The sequence below is a fragment of the Schistocerca piceifrons genome, unplaced genomic scaffold (assembly GCF_021461385.2).
Source record: "Schistocerca piceifrons isolate TAMUIC-IGC-003096 unplaced genomic scaffold, iqSchPice1.1 HiC_scaffold_1699, whole genome shotgun sequence".
NCBI classification, from domain to species: Eukaryota; Metazoa; Arthropoda; class Insecta; order Orthoptera; family Acrididae; genus Schistocerca; species Schistocerca piceifrons.
Window position 1 is genome coordinate 1 of NW_025727566.1, and position 23,884 is coordinate 23,884.

At 50.2% G+C, this 23,884-nt stretch overlaps 21 non-coding genes across 21 annotated transcripts; all 21 read left to right on the plus strand.

Moving 5' to 3' along the window:
* The first annotated feature begins 256 nt into the window (after positions 1 to 256).
* Positions 257 to 375, plus strand: LOC124737357. The gene has a single exon (XR_007009698.1). It is a non-coding gene; the product is annotated as a 5S ribosomal RNA (ribosomal RNA).
* Positions 376 to 1,398: 1,023 nt separating this feature from the next.
* Positions 1,399 to 1,517, plus strand: LOC124737400. Its single transcript, XR_007009737.1, has one exon. It is a non-coding gene; the product is annotated as a 5S ribosomal RNA (ribosomal RNA).
* A 1,025-nt stretch (positions 1,518 to 2,542) lies between these two features.
* Positions 2,543 to 2,661, plus strand: LOC124737441. Its single transcript, XR_007009774.1, has one exon. It is a non-coding gene; the product is annotated as a 5S ribosomal RNA (ribosomal RNA).
* Positions 2,662 to 3,686: 1,025 nt separating this feature from the next.
* On the plus strand, positions 3,687 to 3,805 carry LOC124737412. The gene has a single exon (XR_007009748.1). It is a non-coding gene; the product is annotated as a 5S ribosomal RNA (ribosomal RNA).
* A 1,025-nt stretch (positions 3,806 to 4,830) lies between these two features.
* Positions 4,831 to 4,949, plus strand: LOC124737442. The gene has a single exon (XR_007009775.1). It is a non-coding gene; the product is annotated as a 5S ribosomal RNA (ribosomal RNA).
* A 1,025-nt stretch (positions 4,950 to 5,974) lies between these two features.
* On the plus strand, positions 5,975 to 6,093 carry LOC124737424. Its single transcript, XR_007009759.1, has one exon. It is a non-coding gene; the product is annotated as a 5S ribosomal RNA (ribosomal RNA).
* Positions 6,094 to 7,117: 1,024 nt separating this feature from the next.
* LOC124737436 lies at positions 7,118 to 7,236 on the plus strand. Its single transcript, XR_007009770.1, has one exon. It is a non-coding gene; the product is annotated as a 5S ribosomal RNA (ribosomal RNA).
* A 1,026-nt stretch (positions 7,237 to 8,262) lies between these two features.
* On the plus strand, positions 8,263 to 8,381 carry LOC124737364. The gene has a single exon (XR_007009704.1). It is a non-coding gene; the product is annotated as a 5S ribosomal RNA (ribosomal RNA).
* Positions 8,382 to 9,407: 1,026 nt separating this feature from the next.
* LOC124737376 lies at positions 9,408 to 9,526 on the plus strand. Its single transcript, XR_007009715.1, has one exon. It is a non-coding gene; the product is annotated as a 5S ribosomal RNA (ribosomal RNA).
* Positions 9,527 to 10,551: 1,025 nt separating this feature from the next.
* On the plus strand, positions 10,552 to 10,670 carry LOC124737388. Its single transcript, XR_007009726.1, has one exon. It is a non-coding gene; the product is annotated as a 5S ribosomal RNA (ribosomal RNA).
* Positions 10,671 to 11,696: 1,026 nt separating this feature from the next.
* Positions 11,697 to 11,815, plus strand: LOC124737392. The gene has a single exon (XR_007009730.1). It is a non-coding gene; the product is annotated as a 5S ribosomal RNA (ribosomal RNA).
* Positions 11,816 to 12,840: 1,025 nt separating this feature from the next.
* On the plus strand, positions 12,841 to 12,959 carry LOC124737393. Its single transcript, XR_007009731.1, has one exon. It is a non-coding gene; the product is annotated as a 5S ribosomal RNA (ribosomal RNA).
* Positions 12,960 to 13,985: 1,026 nt separating this feature from the next.
* Positions 13,986 to 14,104, plus strand: LOC124737394. The gene has a single exon (XR_007009732.1). It is a non-coding gene; the product is annotated as a 5S ribosomal RNA (ribosomal RNA).
* Positions 14,105 to 15,128: 1,024 nt separating this feature from the next.
* LOC124737396 lies at positions 15,129 to 15,247 on the plus strand. Its single transcript, XR_007009733.1, has one exon. It is a non-coding gene; the product is annotated as a 5S ribosomal RNA (ribosomal RNA).
* Positions 15,248 to 16,271: 1,024 nt separating this feature from the next.
* Positions 16,272 to 16,390, plus strand: LOC124737358. The gene has a single exon (XR_007009699.1). It is a non-coding gene; the product is annotated as a 5S ribosomal RNA (ribosomal RNA).
* Positions 16,391 to 17,415: 1,025 nt separating this feature from the next.
* LOC124737397 lies at positions 17,416 to 17,534 on the plus strand. Its single transcript, XR_007009734.1, has one exon. It is a non-coding gene; the product is annotated as a 5S ribosomal RNA (ribosomal RNA).
* A 1,024-nt stretch (positions 17,535 to 18,558) lies between these two features.
* On the plus strand, positions 18,559 to 18,677 carry LOC124737359. The gene has a single exon (XR_007009700.1). It is a non-coding gene; the product is annotated as a 5S ribosomal RNA (ribosomal RNA).
* Positions 18,678 to 19,702: 1,025 nt separating this feature from the next.
* Positions 19,703 to 19,821, plus strand: LOC124737391. The gene has a single exon (XR_007009729.1). It is a non-coding gene; the product is annotated as a 5S ribosomal RNA (ribosomal RNA).
* A 1,025-nt stretch (positions 19,822 to 20,846) lies between these two features.
* LOC124737398 lies at positions 20,847 to 20,965 on the plus strand. Its single transcript, XR_007009735.1, has one exon. It is a non-coding gene; the product is annotated as a 5S ribosomal RNA (ribosomal RNA).
* A 1,024-nt stretch (positions 20,966 to 21,989) lies between these two features.
* LOC124737360 lies at positions 21,990 to 22,108 on the plus strand. The gene has a single exon (XR_007009701.1). It is a non-coding gene; the product is annotated as a 5S ribosomal RNA (ribosomal RNA).
* A 1,025-nt stretch (positions 22,109 to 23,133) lies between these two features.
* LOC124737361 lies at positions 23,134 to 23,252 on the plus strand. The gene has a single exon (XR_007009702.1). It is a non-coding gene; the product is annotated as a 5S ribosomal RNA (ribosomal RNA).
* The last annotated feature ends 632 nt before the right edge of the window (positions 23,253 to 23,884 follow it).

Genomic DNA, 23,884 nt, shown 5'->3' on the forward strand with positions numbered 1-23,884 from the left:
TCATGTTTTATGTTGTAAAGTTGTTAGCTTGTAACGATGTAATGTTAATAAATAAATTTATAAAGCTCACAAAAAAAAAATACACGAAGCACGTCCTTCCGGCTCATAAGTTTTGGAACTCAGGATTGCGTTCGCGCTAACGTGACGAATTGTCAATAAAAAAAAATGCGGCTGCTTTCGACCGAAAAGTAAGATTTTGTGTGTGTTGGGATAAGAACCGAATGCGAATTCTGCCATGCGCCTACATTATATGGGCGCCAACGGCCATACCATGTTGAGTACACCGGTTCTCGTCCGATCACCGAAGTTAAGCAACATCGGGCGTGGTTAGTACTTGGATGGGTGACCGCCTGGGAACACCACGTGCTGTTGGCTCCCCTTCATTTACTTTTTTTTTTTATACCGCCCTCTTTCCATACCACCGTTCTGTTGTGACAAAGATTCTTGCTTAAGCATTTTAAACTACTGTAGTGACCATAAGGTACGAAATTGCAGTAAATGTCTCAGTTTGAGGGAGAATGTGCTAACCAAGTTCGCCAGGAAGTCTTTGAAAACGACAAAACAGTACGAATAGGCAGATATGTTCTGAAATACGTCAGCGCCTGTTGTTGTGTAGCGGTGTACAATTCCTACTTCGATATGTAATCATAAAGTTATTCTTTAGTCGTCTCGTCTCGTCTCCTCATCTCCTGCAGACGTTTCTTGTGCTTGCGCTGTTATATGGGCCACGACCCGAGCGGCAGCGAGCGGCAGTCGAGCAAAGTCGGGACAAGTCGGGACGGGGACAGGCACAGGGACAGGAATGGTGCGAATGCACTGCAAATTACGCAAACACCTCGTCTGAGGCGAGGCGAGGCGAGGCGAGGAAGCTCACATCGCCAGCAGTGGCGCCCTCCAACAAGACACTGCCACACCCCGCACAGGCCACACGCCGGCCGGCCGCGCGCCAGCCCTCCTGCGCTGGACACCAGGGACAAGATGCGTCTTCCGCGAGTGTCGAAGGCTGCACGCGCCAAGCGGATGACAGGAGGTGCAACGAGAAGCTGCGCGTCTCACACACACGGCGGCGCGCCCGCTAGTTCGGCAGTCGCTCTGCTGGCACGTCGGATTGCGGAAGGAAGTGCTTAAAATTACAATTCTGTTCATGTTTTATGTTGTAAAGTTGTTAGCTTGTAACGATGTAATGTTAATAAATAAATTTATAAAGCTCACAAAAAAAAAATACACGAAGCACGTCCTTCCGGCTCATAAGTTTTGGAACTCAGGATTGCGTTCGCGCTAACGTGACGAATTGTCAATAAAAAAAAATGCGGCTGCTTTCGACCGAAAAGTAAGATTTTGTGTGTGTTGGGATAAGAACCGAATGCGAATTCTGCCATGCGCCTACATTATATGGGCGCCAACGGCCATACCATGTTGAGTACACCGGTTCTCGTCCGATCACCGAAGTTAAGCAACATCGGGCGTGGTTAGTACTTGGATGGGTGACCGCCTGGGAACACCACGTGCTGTTGGCTCCCCTTCATTTACTTTTTTTTTTTTTATACCGCCCTCTTTCCATACCACCGTTCTGTTGTGACAAAGATTCTTGCTTAAGCATTTTAAACTACTGTAGTGACCATAAGGTACGAAATTGCAGTAAATGTCTCAGTTTGAGGGAGAATGTGCTAACCAAGTTCGCCAGGAAGTCTTTGAAAACGACAAAACAGTACGAATAGGCAGATATGTTCTGAAATACGTCAGCGCCTGTTGTTGTGTAGCGGTGTACAATTCCTACTTCGATATGTAATCATAAAGTTATTCTTTAGTCGTCTCGTCTCGTCTCCTCATCTCCTGCAGACGTTTCTTGTGCTTGCGCTGTTATATGGGCCACGACCCGAGCGGCAGCGAGCGGCAGTCGAGCAAAGTCGGGACAAGTCGGGACGGGGACAGGCACAGGGACAGGAATGGTGCGAATGCACTGCAAATTACGCAAACACCTCGTCTGAGGCGAGGCGAGGCGAGGCGAGGAAGCTCACATCGCCAGCAGTGGCGCCCTCCAACAAGACTGTGCCACACCCCGCACAGGCCCTACGCCGGTCGGCCGCGCGCCAGCCCTCCTGCGCTGGACGCCAGGGACAAGATGCGTCTTCCGCGAGTGTCGAAGGCTGCACGCGCCAAGCGGATGACAGGAGGTGCAACGAGAAGCTGCGCGTCTCACACACACGGCGGCGCGCCCGCTAGTTCGGCAGTCGCTCTGCTGGCACGTCGGATTGCGGAAGGAAGTGCTTAAAATTACAATTCTGTTCATGTTTTATGTTGTAAAGTTGTTAGCTTGTAACGATGTAATGTTAATAAATAAATTTATAAAGCTCACAAAAAAAAAAATACACGAAGCACGTCCTTCCGGCTCATAAGTTTTGGAACTCAGGATTGCGTTCGCGCTAACGTGACGAATTGTCAATAAAAAAAAATGCGGCTGCTTTCGACCGAAAAGTAAGATTTTGTGTGTGTTGGATAAGAACCGAATGCGAATTCTGCCATGCGCCTACATTATATGGGCGCCAACGGCCATACCATGTTGAGTACACCGGTTCTCGTCCGATCACCGAAGTTAAGCAACATCGGGCGTGGTTAGTACTTGGATGGTTGACCGCCTGGGAACACCACGTGCTGTTGGCTCCCCTTCATTTACTTTTTTTTTTTTTATACCGCCCTCTTTCCATACCACCGTTCTGTTGTGACAAAGATTCTTGCTTAAGCATTTTAAACTACTGTAGTGACCATAAGGTACGAAATTGCAGTAAATGTCTCAGTTTGAGGGAGAATGTGCTAACCAAGTTCGCCAGGAAGTCTTTGAAAACGACAAAACAGTACGAATAGGCAGATATGTTCTGAAATACGTCAGCGCCTGTTGTTGTGTAGCGGTGTACAATTCCTACTTCGATATGTAATCATAAAGTTATTCTTTAGTCGTCTCGTCTCGTCTCCTCATCTCCTGCAGACGTTTCTTGTGCTTGCGCTGTTATATGGGCCACGACCCGAGCGGCAGCGAGCGGCAGTCGAGCAAAGTCGGGACAAGTCGGGACGGGGACAGGCACAGGGACAGGAATGGTGCGAATGCACTGCAAATTACGCAAACACCTCGTCTGAGGCGAGGCGAGGCGAGGCGAGGAAGCTCACATCGCCAGCAGTGGCGCCCTCCAACAAGACACTGCCACACCCCGCACAGGCCACACGCCGGCCGGCCGCGCGCCAGCCCTCCTGCGCTGGACGCCAGGGACAAGATGCGTCTTCCGCGAGTGTCGAAGGCTGCACGCGCCAAGCGGATGACAGGAGGTGCAACGAGAAGCTGCGCGTCTCACACACACGGCGGCGCGCCCGCTAGTTCGGCAGTCGCTCTGCTGGCACGTCGGATTGCGGAAGGAAGTGCTTAAAATTACAATTCTGTTCATGTTTTATGTTGTAAAGTTGTTAGCTTGTAACGATGTAATGTTAATAAATAAATTTATAAAGCTCACAAAAAAAAAATACACGAAGCACGTCCTTCCGGCTCATAAGTTTTGGAACTCAGGATTGCGTTCGCGCTAACGTGACGAATTGTCAATAAAAAAAAATGCGGCTGCTTTCGACCGAAAAGTAAGATTTTGTGTGTGTTGGGATAAGAACCGAATGCGAATTCTGCCATGCGCCTACATTATATGGGCGCCAACGGCCATACCATGTTGAGTACACCGGTTCTCGTCCGATCACCGAAGTTAAGCAACATCGGGCGTGGTTAGTACTTGGATGGGTGACCGCCTGGGAACACCACGTGCTGTTGGCTCCCCTTCATTTACTTTTTTTTTTTTTATACCGCCCTCTTTCCATACCACCGTTCTGTTGTGACAAAGATTCTTGCTTAAGCATTTTAAACTACTGTAGTGACCATAAGGTACGAAATTGCAGTAAATGTCTCAGTTTGAGGGAGAATGTGCTAACCAAGTTCGCCAGGAAGTCTTTGAAAACGACAAAACAGTACGAATAGGCAGATATGTTCTGAAATACGTCAGCGCCTGTTGTTGTGTAGCGGTGTACAATTCCTACTTCGATATGTAATCATAAAGTTATTCTTTAGTCGTCTCGTCTCGTCTCCTCATCTCCTGCAGACGTTTCTTGTGCTTGCGCTGTTATATGGGCCACGACCCGAGCGGCAGCGAGCGGCAGTCGAGCAAAGTCGGGACAAGTCGGGACGGGGACAGGCACAGGGACAGGAATGGTGCGAATGCACTGCAAATTACGCAAACACCTCGTCTGAGGCGAGGCGAGGCGAGGCGAGGAAGCTCACATCGCCAGCAGTGGCGCCCTCCAACAAGACTGTGCCACACCCCGCACAGGCCCTACGCCGGTCGGCCGCGCGCCAGCCCTCCTGCGCTGGACGCCAGGGACAAGATGCGTCTTCCGCGAGTGTCGAAGGCTGCACGCGCCAAGCGGATGACAGGAGGTGCAACGAGAAGCTGCGCGTCTCACACACACGGCGGCGCGCCCGCTAGTTCGGCAGTCGCTCTGCTGGCACGTCGGATTGCGGAAGGAAGTGCTTAAAATTACAATTCTGTTCATGTTTTATGTTGTAAAGTTGTTAGCTTGTAACGATGTAATGTTAATAAATAAATTTATAAAGCTCACAAAAAAAAAATACACGAAGCACGTCCTTCCGGCTCATAAGTTTTGGAACTCAGGATTGCGTTCGCGCTAACGTGACGAATTGTCAATAAAAAAAAATGCGGCTGCTTTCGACCGAAAAGTAAGATTTTGTGTGTGTTGGGATAAGAACCGAATGCGAATTCTGCCATGCGCCTACATTATATGGGCGCCAACGGCCATACCATGTTGAGTACACCGGTTCTCGTCCGATCACCGAAGTTAAGCAACATCGGGCGTGGTTAGTACTTGGATGGTTGACCGCCTGGGAACACCACGTGCTGTTGGCTCCCCTTCATTTACTTTTTTTTTTTTTATACCGCCCTCTTTCCATACCACCGTTCTGTTGTGACAAAGATTCTTGCTTAAGCATTTTAAACTACTGTAGTGACCATAAGGTACGAAATTGCAGTAAATGTCTCAGTTTGAGGGAGAATGTGCTAACCAAGTTCGCCAGGAAGTCTTTGAAAACGACAAAACAGTACGAATAGGCAGATATGTTCTGAAATACGTCAGCGCCTGTTGTTGTGTAGCGGTGTACAATTCCTACTTCGATATGTAATCATAAAGTTATTCTTTAGTCGTCTCGTCTCGTCTCCTCATCTCCTGCAGACGTTTCTTGTGCTTGCGCTGTTATATGGGCCACGACCCGAGCGGCAGCGAGCGGCAGTCGAGCAAAGTCGGGACAAGTCGGGACGGGGACAGGCACAGGGACAGGAATGGTGCGAATGCACTGCAAATTACGCAAACACCTCGTCTGAGGCGAGGCGAGGCGAGGCGAGGAAGCTCACATCGCCAGCAGTGGCGCCCTCCAACAAGACACTGCCACACCCCGCACAGGCCACACGCCGGCCGGCCGCGCGCCAGCCCTCCTGCGCTGGACGCCAGGGACAAGATGCGTCTTCCGCGAGTGTCGAAGGCTGCACGCGCCAAGCGGATGACAGGAGGTGCAACGAGAAGCTGCGCGTCTCACACACACGGCGGCGCGCCCGCTAGTTCGGCAGTCGCTCTGCTGGCACGTCGGATTGCGGAAGGAAGTGCTTAAAATTACAATTCTGTTCATGTTTTATGTTGTAAAGTTGTTAGCTTGTAACGATGTAATGTTAATAAATAAATTTATAAAGCTCACAAAAAAAAAATACACGAAGCACGTCCTTCCGGCTCATAAGTTTTGGAACTCAGGATTGCGTTCGCGCTAACGTGACGAATTGTCAATAAAAAAAAATGCGGCTGCTTTCGACCGAAAAGTAAGATTTTGTGTGTGTTGGGATAAGAACCGAATGCGAATTCTGCCATGCGCCTACATTATATGGGCGCCAACGGCCATACCATGTTGAGTACACCGGTTCTCGTCCGATCACCGAAGTTAAGCAACATCGGGCGTGGTTAGTACTTGGATGGGTGACCGCCTGGGAACACCACGTGCTGTTGGCTCCCCTTCATTTACTTTTTTTTTTTTATACCGCCCTCTTTCCATACCACCGTTCTGTTGTGACAAAGATTCTTGCTTAAGCATTTTAAACTACTGTAGTGACCATAAGGTACGAAATTGCAGTAAATGTCTCAGTTTGAGGGAGAATGTGCTAACCAAGTTCGCCAGGAAGTCTTTGAAAACGACAAAACAGTACGAATAGGCAGATATGTTCTGAAATACGTCAGCGCCTGTTGTTGTGTAGCGGTGTACAATTCCTACTTCGATATGTAATCATAAAGTTATTCTTTAGTCGTCTCGTCTCGTCTCCTCATCTCCTGCAGACGTTTCTTGTGCTTGCGCTGTTATATGGGCCACGACCCGAGCGGCAGCGAGCGGCAGTCGAGCAAAGTCGGGACAAGTCGGGACGGGGACAGGCACAGGGACAGGAATGGTGCGAATGCACTGCAAATTACGCAAACACCTCGTCTGAGGCGAGGCGAGGCGAGGCGAGGAAGCTCACATCGCCAGCAGTGGCGCCCTCCAACAAGACACTGCCACACCCCGCACAGGCCACACGCCGGCCGGCCGCGCGCCAGCCCTCCTGCGCTGGACACCAGGGACAAGATGCGTCTTCCGCGAGTGTCGAAGGCTGCACGCGCCAAGCGGATGACAGGAGGTGCAACGAGAAGCTGCGCGTCTCACACACACGGCGGCGCGCCCGCTAGTTCGGCAGTCGCTCTGCTGGCACGTCGGATTGCGGAAGGAAGTGCTTAAAATTACAATTCTGTTCATGTTTTATGTTGTAAAGTTGTTAGCTTGTAACGATGTAATGTTAATAAATAAATTTATAAAGCTCACAAAAAAAAAATACACGAAGCACGTCCTTCCGGCTCATAAGTTTTGGAACTCAGGATTGCGTTCGCGCTAACGTGACGAATTGTCAATAAAAAAAAATGCGGCTGCTTTCGACCGAAAAGTAAGATTTTGTGTGTGTTGGGATAAGAACCGAATGCGAATTCTGCCATGCGCCTACATTATATGGGCGCCAACGGCCATACCATGTTGAGTACACCGGTTCTCGTCCGATCACCGAAGTTAAGCAACATCGGGCGTGGTTAGTACTTGGATGGGTGACCGCCTGGGAACACCACGTGCTGTTGGCTCCCCTTCATTTACTTTTTTTTTTTTTTATACCGCCCTCTTTCCATACCACCGTTCTGTTGTGACAAAGATTCTTGCTTAAGCATTTTAAACTACTGTAGTGACCATAAGGTACGAAATTGCAGTAAATGTCTCAGTTTGAGGGAGAATGTGCTAACCAAGTTCGCCAGGAAGTCTTTGAAAACGACAAAACAGTACGAATAGGCAGATATGTTCTGAAATACGTCAGCGCCTGTTGTTGTGTAGCGGTGTACAATTCCTACTTCGATATGTAATCATAAAGTTATTCTTTAGTCGTCTCGTCTCGTCTCCTCATCTCCTGCAGACGTTTCTTGTGCTTGCGCTGTTATATGGGCCACGACCCGAGCGGCAGCGAGCGGCAGTCGAGCAAAGTCGGGACAAGTCGGGACGGGGACAGGCACAGGGACAGGAATGGTGCGAATGCACTGCAAATTACGCAAACACCTCGTCTGAGGCGAGGCGAGGCGAGGCGAGGAAGCTCACATCGCCAGCAGTGGCGCCCTCCAACAAGACACTGCCACACCCCGCACAGGCCACACGCCGGCCGGCCGCGCGCCAGCCCTCCTGCGCTGGACGCCAGGGACAAGATGCGTCTTCCGCGAGTGTCGAAGGCTGCACGCGCCAAGCGGATGACAGGAGGTGCAACGAGAAGCTGCGCGTCTCACACACACGGCGGCGCGCCCGCTAGTTCGGCAGTCGCTCTGCTGGCACGTCGGATTGCGGAAGGAAGTGCTTAAAATTACAATTCTGTTCATGTTTTATGTTGTAAAGTTGTTAGCTTGTAACGATGTAATGTTAATAAATAAATTTATAAAGCTCACAAAAAAAAAATACACGAAGCACGTCCTTCCGGCTCATAAGTTTTGGAACTCAGGATTGCGTTCGCGCTAACGTGACGAATTGTCAATAAAAAAAAATGCGGCTGCTTTCGACCGAAAAGTAAGATTTTGTGTGTGTTGGGATAAGAACCGAATGCGAATTCTGCCATGCGCCTACATTATATGGGCGCCAACGGCCATACCATGTTGAGTACACCGGTTCTCGTCCGATCACCGAAGTTAAGCAACATCGGGCGTGGTTAGTACTTGGATGGGTGACCGCCTGGGAACACCACGTGCTGTTGGCTCCCCTTCATTTACTTTTTTTTTTTTTTATACCGCCCTCTTTCCATACCACCGTTCTGTTGTGACAAAGATTCTTGCTTAAGCATTTTAAACTACTGTAGTGACCATAAGGTACGAAATTGCAGTAAATGTCTCAGTTTGAGGGAGAATGTGCTAACCAAGTTCGCCAGGAAGTCTTTGAAAACGACAAAACAGTACGAATAGGCAGATATGTTCTGAAATACGTCAGCGCCTGTTGTTGTGTAGCGGTGTACAATTCCTACTTCGATATGTAATCATAAAGTTATTCTTTAGTCGTCTCGTCTCGTCTCCTCATCTCCTGCAGACGTTTCTTGTGCTTGCGCTGTTATATGGGCCACGACCCGAGCGGCAGCGAGCGGCAGTCGAGCAAAGTCGGGACAAGTCGGGACGGGGACAGGCACAGGGACAGGAATGGTGCGAATGCACTGCAAATTACGCAAACACCTCGTCTGAGGCGAGGCGAGGCGAGGCGAGGAAGCTCACATCGCCAGCAGTGGCGCCCTCCAACAAGACTGTGCCACACCCCGCACAGGCCCTACGCCGGTCGGCCGCGCGCCAGCCCTCCTGCGCTGGACGCCAGGGACAAGATGCGTCTTCCGCGAGTGTCGAAGGCTGCACGCGCCAAGCGGATGACAGGAGGTGCAACGAGAAGCTGCGCGTCTCACACACACGGCGGCGCGCCCGCTAGTTCGGCAGTCGCTCTGCTGGCACGTCGGATTGCGGAAGGAAGTGCTTAAAATTACAATTCTGTTCATGTTTTATGTTGTAAAGTTGTTAGCTTGTAACGATGTAATGTTAATAAATAAATTTATAAAGCTCACAAAAAAAAAATACACGAAGCACGTCCTTCCGGCTCATAAGTTTTGGAACTCAGGATTGCGTTCGCGCTAACGTGACGAATTGTCAATAAAAAAAAATGCGGCTGCTTTCGACCGAAAAGTAAGATTTTGTGTGTGTTGGGATAAGAACCGAATGCGAATTCTGCCATGCGCCTACATTATATGGGCGCCAACGGCCATACCATGTTGAGTACACCGGTTCTCGTCCGATCACCGAAGTTAAGCAACATCGGGCGTGGTTAGTACTTGGATGGGTGACCGCCTGGGAACACCACGTGCTGTTGGCTCCCCTTCATTTACTTTTTTTTTTTTTATACCGCCCTCTTTCCATACCACCGTTCTGTTGTGACAAAGATTCTTGCTTAAGCATTTTAAACTACTGTAGTGACCATAAGGTACGAAATTGCAGTAAATGTCTCAGTTTGAGGGAGAATGTGCTAACCAAGTTCGCCAGGAAGTCTTTGAAAACGACAAAACAGTACGAATAGGCAGATATGTTCTGAAATACGTCAGCGCCTGTTGTTGTGTAGCGGTGTACAATTCCTACTTCGATATGTAATCATAAAGTTATTCTTTAGTCGTCTCGTCTCGTCTCCTCATCTCCTGCAGACGTTTCTTGTGCTTGCGCTGTTATATGGGCCACGACCCGAGCGGCAGCGAGCGGCAGTCGAGCAAAGTCGGGACAAGTCGGGACGGGGACAGGCACAGGGACAGGAATGGTGCGAATGCACTGCAAATTACGCAAACACCTCGTCTGAGGCGAGGCGAGGCGAGGCGAGGAAGCTCACATCGCCAGCAGTGGCGCCCTCCAACAAGACACTGCCACACCCCGCACAGGCCACACGCCGGCCGGCCGCGCGCCAGCCCTCCTGCGCTGGACGCCAGGGACAAGATGCGTCTTCCGCGAGTGTCGAAGGCTGCACGCGCCAAGCGGATGACAGGAGGTGCAACGAGAAGCTGCGCGTCTCACACACACGGCGGCGCGCCCGCTAGTTCGGCAGTCGCTCTGCTGGCACGTCGGATTGCGGAAGGAAGTGCTTAAAATTACAATTCTGTTCATGTTTTATGTTGTAAAGTTGTTAGCTTGTAACGATGTAATGTTAATAAATAAATTTATAAAGCTCACAAAAAAAAAATACACGAAGCACGTCCTTCCGGCTCATAAGTTTTGGAACTCAGGATTGCGTTCGCGCTAACGTGACGAATTGTCAATAAAAAAAAATGCGGCTGCTTTCGACCGAAAAGTAAGATTTTGTGTGTGTTGGGATAAGAACCGAATGCGAATTCTGCCATGCGCCTACATTATATGGGCGCCAACGGCCATACCATGTTGAGTACACCGGTTCTCGTCCGATCACCGAAGTTAAGCAACATCGGGCGTGGTTAGTACTTGGATGGGTGACCGCCTGGGAACACCACGTGCTGTTGGCTCCCCTTCATTTACTTTTTTTTTTTTTTATACCGCCCTCTTTCCATACCACCGTTCTGTTGTGACAAAGATTCTTGCTTAAGCATTTTAAACTACTGTAGTGACCATAAGGTACGAAATTGCAGTAAATGTCTCAGTTTGAGGGAGAATGTGCTAACCAAGTTCGCCAGGAAGTCTTTGAAAACGACAAAACAGTACGAATAGGCAGATATGTTCTGAAATACGTCAGCGCCTGTTGTTGTGTAGCGGTGTACAATTCCTACTTCGATATGTAATCATAAAGTTATTCTTTAGTCGTCTCGTCTCGTCTCCTCATCTCCTGCAGACGTTTCTTGTGCTTGCGCTGTTATATGGGCCACGACCCGAGCGGCAGCGAGCGGCAGTCGAGCAAAGTCGGGACAAGTCGGGACGGGGACAGGCACAGGGACAGGAATGGTGCGAATGCACTGCAAATTACGCAAACACCTCGTCTGAGGCGAGGCGAGGCGAGGCGAGGAAGCTCACATCGCCAGCAGTGGCGCCCTCCAACAAGACTGTGCCACACCCCGCACAGGCCCTACGCCGGTCGGCCGCGCGCCAGCCCTCCTGCGCTGGACGCCAGGGACAAGATGCGTCTTCCGCGAGTGTCGAAGGCTGCACGCGCCAAGCGGATGACAGGAGGTGCAACGAGAAGCTGCGCGTCTCACACACACGGCGGCGCGCCCGCTAGTTCGGCAGTCGCTCTGCTGGCACGTCGGATTGCGGAAGGAAGTGCTTAAAATTACAATTCTGTTCATGTTTTATGTTGTAAAGTTGTTAGCTTGTAACGATGTAATGTTAATAAATAAATTTATAAAGCTCACAAAAAAAAAATACACGAAGCACGTCCTTCCGGCTCATAAGTTTTGGAACTCAGGATTGCGTTCGCGCTAACGTGACGAATTGTCAATAAAAAAAAATGCGGCTGCTTTCGACCGAAAAGTAAGATTTTGTGTGTGTTGGGATAAGAACCGAATGCGAATTCTGCCATGCGCCTACATTATATGGGCGCCAACGGCCATACCATGTTGAGTACACCGGTTCTCGTCCGATCACCGAAGTTAAGCAACATCGGGCGTGGTTAGTACTTGGATGGGTGACCGCCTGGGAACACCACGTGCTGTTGGCTCCCCTTCATTTACTTTTTTTTTTTTTATACCGCCCTCTTTCCATACCACCGTTCTGTTGTGACAAAGATTCTTGCTTAAGCATTTTAAACTACTGTAGTGACCATAAGGTACGAAATTGCAGTAAATGTCTCAGTTTGAGGGAGAATGTGCTAACCAAGTTCGCCAGGAAGTCTTTGAAAACGACAAAACAGTACGAATAGGCAGATATGTTCTGAAATACGTCAGCGCCTGTTGTTGTGTAGCGGTGTACAATTCCTACTTCGATATGTAATCATAAAGTTATTCTTTAGTCGTCTCGTCTCGTCTCCTCATCTCCTGCAGACGTTTCTTGTGCTTGCGCTGTTATATGGGCCACGACCCGAGCGGCAGCGAGCGGCAGTCGAGCAAAGTCGGGACAAGTCGGGACGGGGACAGGCACAGGGACAGGAATGGTGCGAATGCACTGCAAATTACGCAAACACCTCGTCTGAGGCGAGGCGAGGCGAGGCGAGGAAGCTCACATCGCCAGCAGTGGCGCCCTCCAACAAGACACTGCCACACCCCGCACAGGCCACACGCCGGCCGGCCGCGCGCCAGCCCTCCTGCGCTGGACGCCAGGGACAAGATGCGTCTTCCGCGAGTGTCGAAGGCTGCACGCGCCAAGCGGATGACAGGAGGTGCAACGAGAAGCTGCGCGTCTCACACACACGGCGGCGCGCCCGCTAGTTCGGCAGTCGCTCTGCTGGCACGTCGGATTGCGGAAGGAAGTGCTTAAAATTACAATTCTGTTCATGTTTTATGTTGTAAAGTTGTTAGCTTGTAACGATGTAATGTTAATAAATAAATTTATAAAGCTCACAAAAAAAAAATACACGAAGCACGTCCTTCCGGCTCATAAGTTTTGGAACTCAGGATTGCGTTCGCGCTAACGTGACGAATTGTCAATAAAAAAAAATGCGGCTGCTTTCGACCGAAAAGTAAGATTTTGTGTGTGTTGGGATAAGAACCGAATGCGAATTCTGCCATGCGCCTACATTATATGGGCGCCAACGGCCATACCATGTTGAGTACACCGGTTCTCGTCCGATCACCGAAGTTAAGCAACATCGGGCGTGGTTAGTACTTGGATGGGTGACCGCCTGGGAACACCACGTGCTGTTGGCTCCCCTTCATTTACTTTTTTTTTTTTTTATACCGCCCTCTTTCCATACCACCGTTCTGTTGTGACAAAGATTCTTGCTTAAGCATTTTAAACTACTGTAGTGACCATAAGGTACGAAATTGCAGTAAATGTCTCAGTTTGAGGGAGAATGTGCTAACCAAGTTCGCCAGGAAGTCTTTGAAAACGACAAAACAGTACGAATAGGCAGATATGTTCTGAAATACGTCAGCGCCTGTTGTTGTGTAGCGGTGTACAATTCCTACTTCGATATGTAATCATAAAGTTATTCTTTAGTCGTCTCGTCTCGTCTCCTCATCTCCTGCAGACGTTTCTTGTGCTTGCGCTGTTATATGGGCCACGACCCGAGCGGCAGCGAGCGGCAGTCGAGCAAAGTCGGGACAAGTCGGGACGGGGACAGGCACAGGGACAGGAATGGTGCGAATGCACTGCAAATTACGCAAACACCTCGTCTGAGGCGAGGCGAGGCGAGGCGAGGAAGCTCACATCGCCAGCAGTGGCGCCCTCCAACAAGACACTGCCACACCCCGCACAGGCCACACGCCGGCCGGCCGCGCGCCAGCCCTCCTGCGCTGGACGCCAGGGACAAGATGCGTCTTCCGCGAGTGTCGAAGGCTGCACGCGCCAAGCGGATGACAGGAGGTGCAACGAGAAGCTGCGCGTCTCACACACACGGCGGCGCGCCCGCTAGTTCGGCAGTCGCTCTGCTGGCACGTCGGATTGCGGAAGGAAGTGCTTAAAATTACAATTCTGTTCATGTTTTATGTTGTAAAGTTGTTAGCTTGTAACGATGTAATGTTAATAAATAAATTTATAAAGCTCACAAAAAAAAAATACACGAAGCACGTCCTTCCGGCTCATAAGTTTTGGAACTCAGGATTGCGTTCGCGCTAACGTGACGAATTGTCAATAAAAAAAAATGCGGCTGCTTTCGACCGAAAAGTAAGATTTTGTGTGTGTTGGGATAAGAACCGAATGCGAATTCTGCCATGCGCCTACATTATATGGGCGCCAACGGCCATACCATGTTGAGTACACCGGTTCTCGTCCGATCACCGAAGTTAAGCAACATCGGGCGTGGTTAGTACTTGGATGGGTGACCGCCTGGGAACACCACGTGCTGTTGGCTCCCCTTCATTTACTTTTTTTTTTTTATACCGCCCTCTTTCCATACCACCGTTCTGTTGTGACAAAGATTCTTGCTTAAGCATTTTAAACTACTGTAGTGACCATAAGGTACGAAATTGCAGTAAATGTCTCAGTTTGAGGGAGAATGTGCTAACCAAGTTCGCCAGGAAGTCTTTGAAAACGACAAAACAGTACGAATAGGCAGATATGTTCTGAAATACGTCAGCGCCTGTTGTTGTGTAGCGGTGTACAATTCCTACTTCGATATGTAATCATAAAGTTATTCTTTAGTCGTCTCGTCTCGTCTCCTCATCTCCTGCAGACGTTTCTTGTGCTTGCGCTGTTATATGGGCCACGACCCGAGCGGCAGCGAGCGGCAGTCGAGCAAAGTCGGGACAAGTCGGGACGGGGACAGGCACAGGGACAGGAATGGTGCGAATGCACTGCAAATTACGCAAACACCTCGTCTGAGGCGAGGCGAGGCGAGGCGAGGAAGCTCACATCGCCAGCAGTGGCGCCCTCCAACAAGACACTGCCACACCCCGCACAGGCCACACGCCGGCCGGCCGCGCGCCAGCCCTCCTGCGCTGGACGCCAGGGACAAGATGCGTCTTCCGCGAGTGTCGAAGGCTGCACGCGCCAAGCGGATGACAGGAGGTGCAACGAGAAGCTGCGCGTCTCACACACACGGCGGCGCGCCCGCTAGTTCGGCAGTCGCTCTGCTGGCACGTCGGATTGCGGAAGGAAGTGCTTAAAATTACAATTCTGTTCATGTTTTATGTTGTAAAGTTGTTAGCTTGTAACGATGTAATGTTAATAAATAAATTTATAAAGCTCACAAAAAAAAAATACACGAAGCACGTCCTTCCGGCTCATAAGTTTTGGAACTCAGGATTGCGTTCGCGCTAACGTGACGAATTGTCAATAAAAAAAAATGCGGCTGCTTTCGACCGAAAAGTAAGATTTTGTGTGTGTTGGGATAAGAACCGAATGCGAATTCTGCCATGCGCCTACATTATATGGGCGCCAACGGCCATACCATGTTGAGTACACCGGTTCTCGTCCGATCACCGAAGTTAAGCAACATCGGGCGTGGTTAGTACTTGGATGGGTGACCGCCTGGGAACACCACGTGCTGTTGGCTCCCCTTCATTTACTTTTTTTTTTTTATACCGCCCTCTTTCCATACCACCGTTCTGTTGTGACAAAGATTCTTGCTTAAGCATTTTAAACTACTGTAGTGACCATAAGGTACGAAATTGCAGTAAATGTCTCAGTTTGAGGGAGAATGTGCTAACCAAGTTCGCCAGGAAGTCTTTGAAAACGACAAAACAGTACGAATAGGCAGATATGTTCTGAAATACGTCAGCGCCTGTTGTTGTGTAGCGGTGTACAATTCCTACTTCGATATGTAATCATAAAGTTATTCTTTAGTCGTCTCGTCTCGTCTCCTCATCTCCTGCAGACGTTTCTTGTGCTTGCGCTGTTATATGGGCCACGACCCGAGCGGCAGCGAGCGGCAGTCGAGCAAAGTCGGGACAAGTCGGGACGGGGACAGGCACAGGGACAGGAATGGTGCGAATGCACTGCAAATTACGCAAACACCTCGTCTGAGGCGAGGCGAGGCGAGGCGAGGAAGCTCACATCGCCAGCAGTGGCGCCCTCCAACAAGACACTGCCACACCCCGCACAGGCCACACGCCGGCCGGCCGCGCGCCAGCCCTCCTGCGCTGGACGCCAGGGACAAGATGCGTCTTCCGCGAGTGTCGAAGGCTGCACGCGCCAAGCGGATGACAGGAGGTGCAACGAGAAGCTGCGCGTCTCACACACACGGCGGCGCGCCCGCTAGTTCGGCAGTCGCTCTGCTGGCACGTCGGATTGCGGAAGGAAGTGCTTAAAATTACAATTCTGTTCATGTTTTATGTTGTAAAGTTGTTAGCTTGTAACGATGTAATGTTAATAAATAAATTTATAAAGCTCACAAAAAAAAAATACACGAAGCACGTCCTTCCGGCTCATAAGTTTTGGAACTCAGGATTGCGTTCGCGCTAACGTGACGAATTGTCAATAAAAAAAAATGCGGCTGCTTTCGACCGAAAAGTAAGATTTTGTGTGTGTTGGGATAAGAACCGAATGCGAATTCTGCCATGCGCCTACATTATATGGGCGCCAACGGCCATACCATGTTGAGTACACCGGTTCTCGTCCGATCACCGAAGTTAAGCAACATCGGGCGTGGTTAGTACTTGGATGGTTGACCGCCTGGGAACACCACGTGCTGTTGGCTCCCCTTCATTTACTTTTTTTTTTTTTATACCGCCCTCTTTCCATACCACCGTTCTGTTGTGACAAAGATTCTTGCTTAAGCATTTTAAACTACTGTAGTGACCATAAGGTACGAAATTGCAGTAAATGTCTCAGTTTGAGGGAGAATGTGCTAACCAAGTTCGCCAGGAAGTCTTTGAAAACGACAAAACAGTACGAATAGGCAGATATGTTCTGAAATACGTCAGCGCCTGTTGTTGTGTAGCGGTGTACAATTCCTACTTCGATATGTAATCATAAAGTTATTCTTTAGTCGTCTCGTCTCGTCTCCTCATCTCCTGCAGACGTTTCTTGTGCTTGCGCTGTTATATGGGCCACGACCCGAGCGGCAGCGAGCGGCAGTCGAGCAAAGTCGGGACAAGTCGGGACGGGGACAGGCACAGGGACAGGAATGGTGCGAATGCACTGCAAATTACGCAAACACCTCGTCTGAGGCGAGGCGAGGCGAGGCGAGGAAGCTCACATCGCCAGCAGTGGCGCCCTCCAACAAGACACTGCCACACCCCGCACAGGCCACACGCCGGCCGGCCGCGCGCCAGCCCTCCTGCGCTGGACGCCAGGGACAAGATGCGTCTTCCGCGAGTGTCGAAGGCTGCACGCGCCAAGCGGATGACAGGAGGTGCAACGAGAAGCTGCGCGTCTCACACACACGGCGGCGCGCCCGCTAGTTCGGCAGTCGCTCTGCTGGCACGTCGGATTGCGGAAGGAAGTGCTTAAAATTACAATTCTGTTCATGTTTTATGTTGTAAAGTTGTTAGCTTGTAACGATGTAATGTTAATAAATAAATTTATAAAGCTCACAAAAAAAAAATACACGAAGCACGTCCTTCCGGCTCATAAGTTTTGGAACTCAGGATTGCGTTCGCGCTAACGTGACGAATTGTCAATAAAAAAAAATGCGGCTGCTTTCGACCGAAAAGTAAGATTTTGTGTGTGTTGGGATAAGAACCGAATGCGAATTCTGCCATGCGCCTACATTATATGGGCGCCAACGGCCATACCATGTTGAGTACACCGGTTCTCGTCCGATCACCGAAGTTAAGCAACATCGGGCGTGGTTAGTACTTGGATGGGTGACCGCCTGGGAACACCACGTGCTGTTGGCTCCCCTTCATTTACTTTTTTTTTTTTATACCGCCCTCTTTCCATACCACCGTTCTGTTGTGACAAAGATTCTTGCTTAAGCATTTTAAACTACTGTAGTGACCATAAGGTACGAAATTGCAGTAAATGTCTCAGTTTGAGGGAGAATGTGCTAACCAAGTTCGCCAGGAAGTCTTTGAAAACGACAAAACAGTACGAATAGGCAGATATGTTCTGAAATACGTCAGCGCCTGTTGTTGTGTAGCGGTGTACAATTCCTACTTCGATATGTAATCATAAAGTTATTCTTTAGTCGTCTCGTCTCGTCTCCTCATCTCCTGCAGACGTTTCTTGTGCTTGCGCTGTTATATGGGCCACGACCCGAGCGGCAGCGAGCGGCAGTCGAGCAAAGTCGGGACAAGTCGGGACGGGGACAGGCACAGGGACAGGAATGGTGCGAATGCACTGCAAATTACGCAAACACCTCGTCTGAGGCGAGGCGAGGCGAGGCGAGGAAGCTCACATCGCCAGCAGTGGCGCCCTCCAACAAGACACTGCCACACCCCGCACAGGCCACACGCCGGCCGGCCGCGCGCCAGCCCTCCTGCGCTGGACGCCAGGGACAAGATGCGTCTTCCGCGAGTGTCGAAGGCTGCACGCGCCAAGCGGATGACAGGAGGTGCAACGAGAAGCTGCGCGTCTCACACACACGGCGGCGCGCCCGCTAGTTCGGCAGTCGCTCTGCTGGCACGTCGGATTGCGGAAGGAAGTGCTTAAAATTACAATTCTGTTCATGTTTTATGTTGTAAAGTTGTTAGCTTGTAACGATGTAATGTTAATAAATAAATTTATAAAGCTCACAAAAAAAAAATACACGAAGCACGTCCTTCCGGCTCATAAGTTTTGGAACTCAGGATTGCGTTCGCGCTAACGTGACGAATTGTCAATAAAAAAAAATGCGGCTGCTTTCGACCGAAAAGTAAGATTTTGTGTGTGTTGGGATAAGAACCGAATGCGAATTCTGCCATGCGCCTACATTATATGGGCGCCAACGGCCATACCATGTTGAGTACACCGGTTCTCGTCCGATCACCGAAGTTAAGCAACATCGGGCGTGGTTAGTACTTGGATGGTTGACCGCCTGGGAACACCACGTGCTGTTGGCTCCCCTTCATTTACTTTTTTTTTTTTTATACCGCCCTCTTTCCATACCACCGTTCTGTTGTGACAAAGATTCTTGCTTAAGCATTTTAAACTACTGTAGTGACCATAAGGTACGAAATTGCAGTAAATGTCTCAGTTTGAGGGAGAATGTGCTAACCAAGTTCGCCAGGAAGTCTTTGAAAACGACAAAACAGTACGAATAGGCAGATATGTTCTGAAATACGTCAGCGCCTGTTGTTGTGTAGCGGTGTACAATTCCTACTTCGATATGTAATCATAAAGTTATTCTTTAGTCGTCTCGTCTCGTCTCCTCATCTCCTGCAGACGTTTCTTGTGCTTGCGCTGTTATATGGGCCACGACCCGAGCGGCAGCGAGCGGCAGTCGAGCAAAGTCGGGACAAGTCGGGACGGGGACAGGCACAGGGACAGGAATGGTGCGAATGCACTGCAAATTACGCAAACACCTCGTCTGAGGCGAGGCGAGGCGAGGCGAGGAAGCTCACATCGCCAGCAGTGGCGCCCTCCAACAAGACACTGCCACACCCCGCACAGGCCACACGCCGGCCGGCCGCGCGCCAGCCCTCCTGCGCTGGACGCCAGGGACAAGATGCGTCTTCCGCGAGTGTCGAAGGCTGCACGCGCCAAGCGGATGACAGGAGGTGCAACGAGAAGCTGCGCGTCTCACACACACGGCGGCGCGCCCGCTAGTTCGGCAGTCGCTCTGCTGGCACGTCGGATTGCGGAAGGAAGTGCTTAAAATTACAATTCTGTTCATGTTTTATGTTGTAAAGTTGTTAGCTTGTAACGATGTAATGTTAATAAATAAATTTATAAAGCTCACAAAAAAAAAATACACGAAGCACGTCCTTCCGGCTCATAAGTTTTGGAACTCAGGATTGCGTTCGCGCTAACGTGACGAATTGTCAATAAAAAAAAATGCGGCTGCTTTCGACCGAAAAGTAAGATTTTGTGTGTGTTGGGATAAGAACCGAATGCGAATTCTGCCATGCGCCTACATTATATGGGCGCCAACGGCCATGCCATGTTGAGTACACCGGTTCTCGTCCGATCACCGAAGTTAAGCAACATCGGGCGTGGTTAGTACTTGGATGGTTGACCGCCTGGGAACACCACGTGCTGTTGGCTCCCCTTCATTTACTTTTTTTTTTTTTATACCGCCCTCTTTCCATACCACCGTTCTGTTGTGACAAAGATTCTTGCTTAAGCATTTTAAACTACTGTAGTGACCATAAGGTACGAAATTGCAGTAAATGTCTCAGTTTGAGGGAGAATGTGCTAACCAAGTTCGCCAGGAAGTCTTTGAAAACGACAAAACAGTACGAATAGGCAGATATGTTCTGAAATACGTCAGCGCCTGTTGTTGTGTAGCGGTGTACAATTCCTACTTCGATATGTAATCATAAAGTTATTCTTTAGTCGTCTCGTCTCGTCTCCTCATCTCCTGCAGACGTTTCTTGTGCTTGCGCTGTTATATGGGCCACGACCCGAGCGGCAGCGAGCGGCAGTCGAGCAAAGTCGGGACAAGTCGGGACGGGGACAGGCACAGGGACAGGAATGGTGCGAATGCACTGCAAATTACGCAAACACCTCGTCTGAGGCGAGGCGAGGCGAGGCGAGGAAGCTCACATCGCCAGCAGTGGCGCCCTCCAACAAGACACTGCCACACCCCGCACAGGCCACACGCCGGCCGGCCGCGCGCCAGCCCTCCTGCGCTGGACGCCAGGGACAAGATGCGTCTTCCGCGAGTGTCGAAGGCTGCACGCGCCAAGCGGATGACAGGAGGTGCAACGAGAAGCTGCGCGTCTCACACACACGGCGGCGCGCCCGCTAGTTCGGCAGTCGCTCTGCTGGCACGTCGGATTGCGGAAGGAAGTGCTTAAAATTACAATTCTGTTCATGTTTTATGTTGTAAAGTTGTTAGCTTGTAACGATGTAATGTTAATAAATAAATTTATAAAGCTCACAAAAAAAAAATACACGAAGCACGTCCTTCCGGCTCATAAGTTTTGGAACTCAGGATTGCGTTCGCGCTAACGTGACGAATTGTCAATAAAAAAAAATGCGGCTGCTTTCGACCGAAAAGTAAGATTTTGTGTGTGTTGGGATAAGAACCGAATGCGAATTCTGCCATGCGCCTACATTATATGGGCGCCAACGGCCATACCATGTTGAGTACACCGGTTCTCGTCCGATCACCGAAGTTAAGCAACATCGGGCGTGGTTAGTACTTGGATGGGTGACCGCCTGGGAACACCACGTGCTGTTGGCTCCCCTTCATTTACTTTTTTTTTTTTATACCGCCCTCTTTCCATACCACCGTTCTGTTGTGACAAAGATTCTTGCTTAAGCATTTTAAACTACTGTAGTGACCATAAGGTACGAAATTGCAGTAAATGTCTCAGTTTGAGGGAGAATGTGCTAACCAAGTTCGCCAGGAAGTCTTTGAAAACGACAAAACAGTACGAATAGGCAGATATGTTCTGAAATACGTCAGCGCCTGTTGTTGTGTAGCGGTGTACAATTCCTACTTCGATATGTAATCATAAAGTTATTCTTTAGTCGTCTCGTCTCGTCTCCTCATCTCCTGCAGACGTTTCTTGTGCTTGCGCTGTTATATGGGCCACGACCCGAGCGGCAGCGAGCGGCAGTCGAGCAAAGTCGGGACAAGTCGGGACGGGGACAGGCACAGGGACAGGAATGGTGCGAATGCACTGCAAATTACGCAAACACCTCGTCTGAGGCGAGGCGAGGCGAGGCGAGGAAGCTCACATCGCCAGCAGTGGCGCCCTCCAACAAGACACTGCCACACCCCGCACAGGCCACACGCCGGCCGGCCGCGCGCCAGCCCTCCTGCGCTGGACGCCAGGGACAAGATGCGTCTTCCGCGAGTGTCGAAGGCTGCACGCGCCAAGCGGATGACAGGAGGTGCAACGAGAAGCTGCGCGTCTCACACACACGGCGGCGCGCCCGCTAGTTCGGCAGTCGCTCTGCTGGCACGTCGGATTGCGGAAGGAAGTGCTTAAAATTACAATTCTGTTCATGTTTTATGTTGTAAAGTTGTTAGCTTGTAACGATGTAATGTTAATAAATAAATTTATAAAGCTCACAAAAAAAAAATACACGAAGCACGTCCTTCCGGCTCATAAGTTTTGGAACTCAGGATTGCGTTCGCGCTAACGTGACGAATTGTCAATAAAAAAAAATGCGGCTGCTTTCGACCGAAAAGTAAGATTTTGTGTGTGTTGGGATAAGAACCGAATGCGAATTCTGCCATGCGCCTACATTATATGGGCGCCAACGGCCATACCATGTTGAGTACACCGGTTCTCGTCCGATCACCGAAGTTAAGCAACATCGGGCGTGGTTAGTACTTGGATGGTTGACCGCCTGGGAACACCACGTGCTGTTGGCTCCCCTTCATTTACTTTTTTTTTTTTTATACCGCCCTCTTTCCATACCACCGTTCTGTTGTGACAAAGATTCTTGCTTAAGCATTTTAAACTACTGTAGTGACCATAAGGTACGAAATTGCAGTAAATGTCTCAGTTTGAGGGAGAATGTGCTAACCAAGTTCGCCAGGAAGTCTTTGAAAACGACAAAACAGTACGAATAGGCAGATATGTTCTGAAATACGTCAGCGCCTGTTGTTGTGTAGCGGTGTACAATTCCTACTTCGATATGTAATCATAAAGTTATTCTTTAGTCGTCTCGTCTCGTCTCCTCATCTCCTGCAGACGTTTCTTGTGCTTGCGCTGTTATATGGGCCACGACCCGAGCGGCAGCGAGCGGCAGTCGAGCAAAGTCGGGACAAGTCGGGACGGGGACAGGCACAGGGACAGGAATGGTGCGAATGCACTGCAAATTACGCAAACACCTCGTCTGAGGCGAGGCGAGGCGAGGCGAGGAAGCTCACATCGCCAGCAGTGGCGCCCTCCAACAAGACACTGCCACACCCCGCACAGGCCACACGCCGGCCGGCCGCGCGCCAGCCCTCCTGCGCTGGACGCCAGGGACAAGATGCGTCTTCCGCGAGTGTCGAAGGCTGCACGCGCCAAGCGGATGACAGGAGGTGCAACGAGAAGCTGCGCGTCTCACACACACGGCGGCGCGCCCGCTAGTTCGGCAGTCGCTCTGCTGGCACGTCGGATTGCGGAAGGAAGTGCTTAAAATTACAATTCTGTTCATGTTTTATGTTGTAAAGTTGTTAGCTTGTAACGATGTAATGTTAATAAATAAATTTATAAAGCTCACAAAAAAAAAATACACGAAGCACGTCCTTCCGGCTCATAAGTTTTGGAACTCAGGATTGCGTTCGCGCTAACGTGACGAATTGTCAATAAAAAAAAATGCGGCTGCTTTCGACCGAAAAGTAAGATTTTGTGTGTGTTGGGATAAGAACCGAATGCGAATTCTGCCATGCGCCTACATTATATGGGCGCCAACGGCCATACCATGTTGAGTACACCGGTTCTCGTCCGATCACCGAAGTTAAGCAACATCGGGCGTGGTTAGTACTTGGATGGTTGACCGCCTGGGAACACCACGTGCTGTTGGCTCCCCTTCATTTACTTTTTTTTTTTTTATACCGCCCTCTTTCCATACCACCGTTCTGTTGTGACAAAGATTCTTGCTTAAGCATTTTAAACTACTGTAGTGACCATAAGGTACGAAATTGCAGTAAATGTCTCAGTTTGAGGGAGAATGTGCTAACCAAGTTCGCCAGGAAGTCTTTGAAAACGACAAAACAGTACGAATAGGCAGATATGTTCTGAAATACGTCAGCGCCTGTTGTTGTGTAGCGGTGTACAATTCCTACTTCGATATGTAATCATAAAGTTATTCTTTAGTCGTCTCGTCTCGTCTCCTCATCTCCTGCAGACGTTTCTTGTGCTTGCGCTGTTATATGGGCCACGACCCGAGCGGCAGCGAGCGGCAGTCGAGCAAAGTCGGGACAAGTCGGGACGGGGACAGGCACAGGGACAGGAATGGTGCGAATGCACTGCAAATTACGCAAACACCTCGTCTGAGGCGAGGCGAGGCGAGGCGAGGAAGCTCACATCGCCAGCAGTGGCGCCCTCCAACAAGACTGTGCCACACCCCGCACAGGCCCTACGCCGGTCGGCCGCGCGCCAGCCCTCCTGCGCTGGACGCCAGGGACAAGATGCGTCTTCCGCGAGTGTCGAAGGCT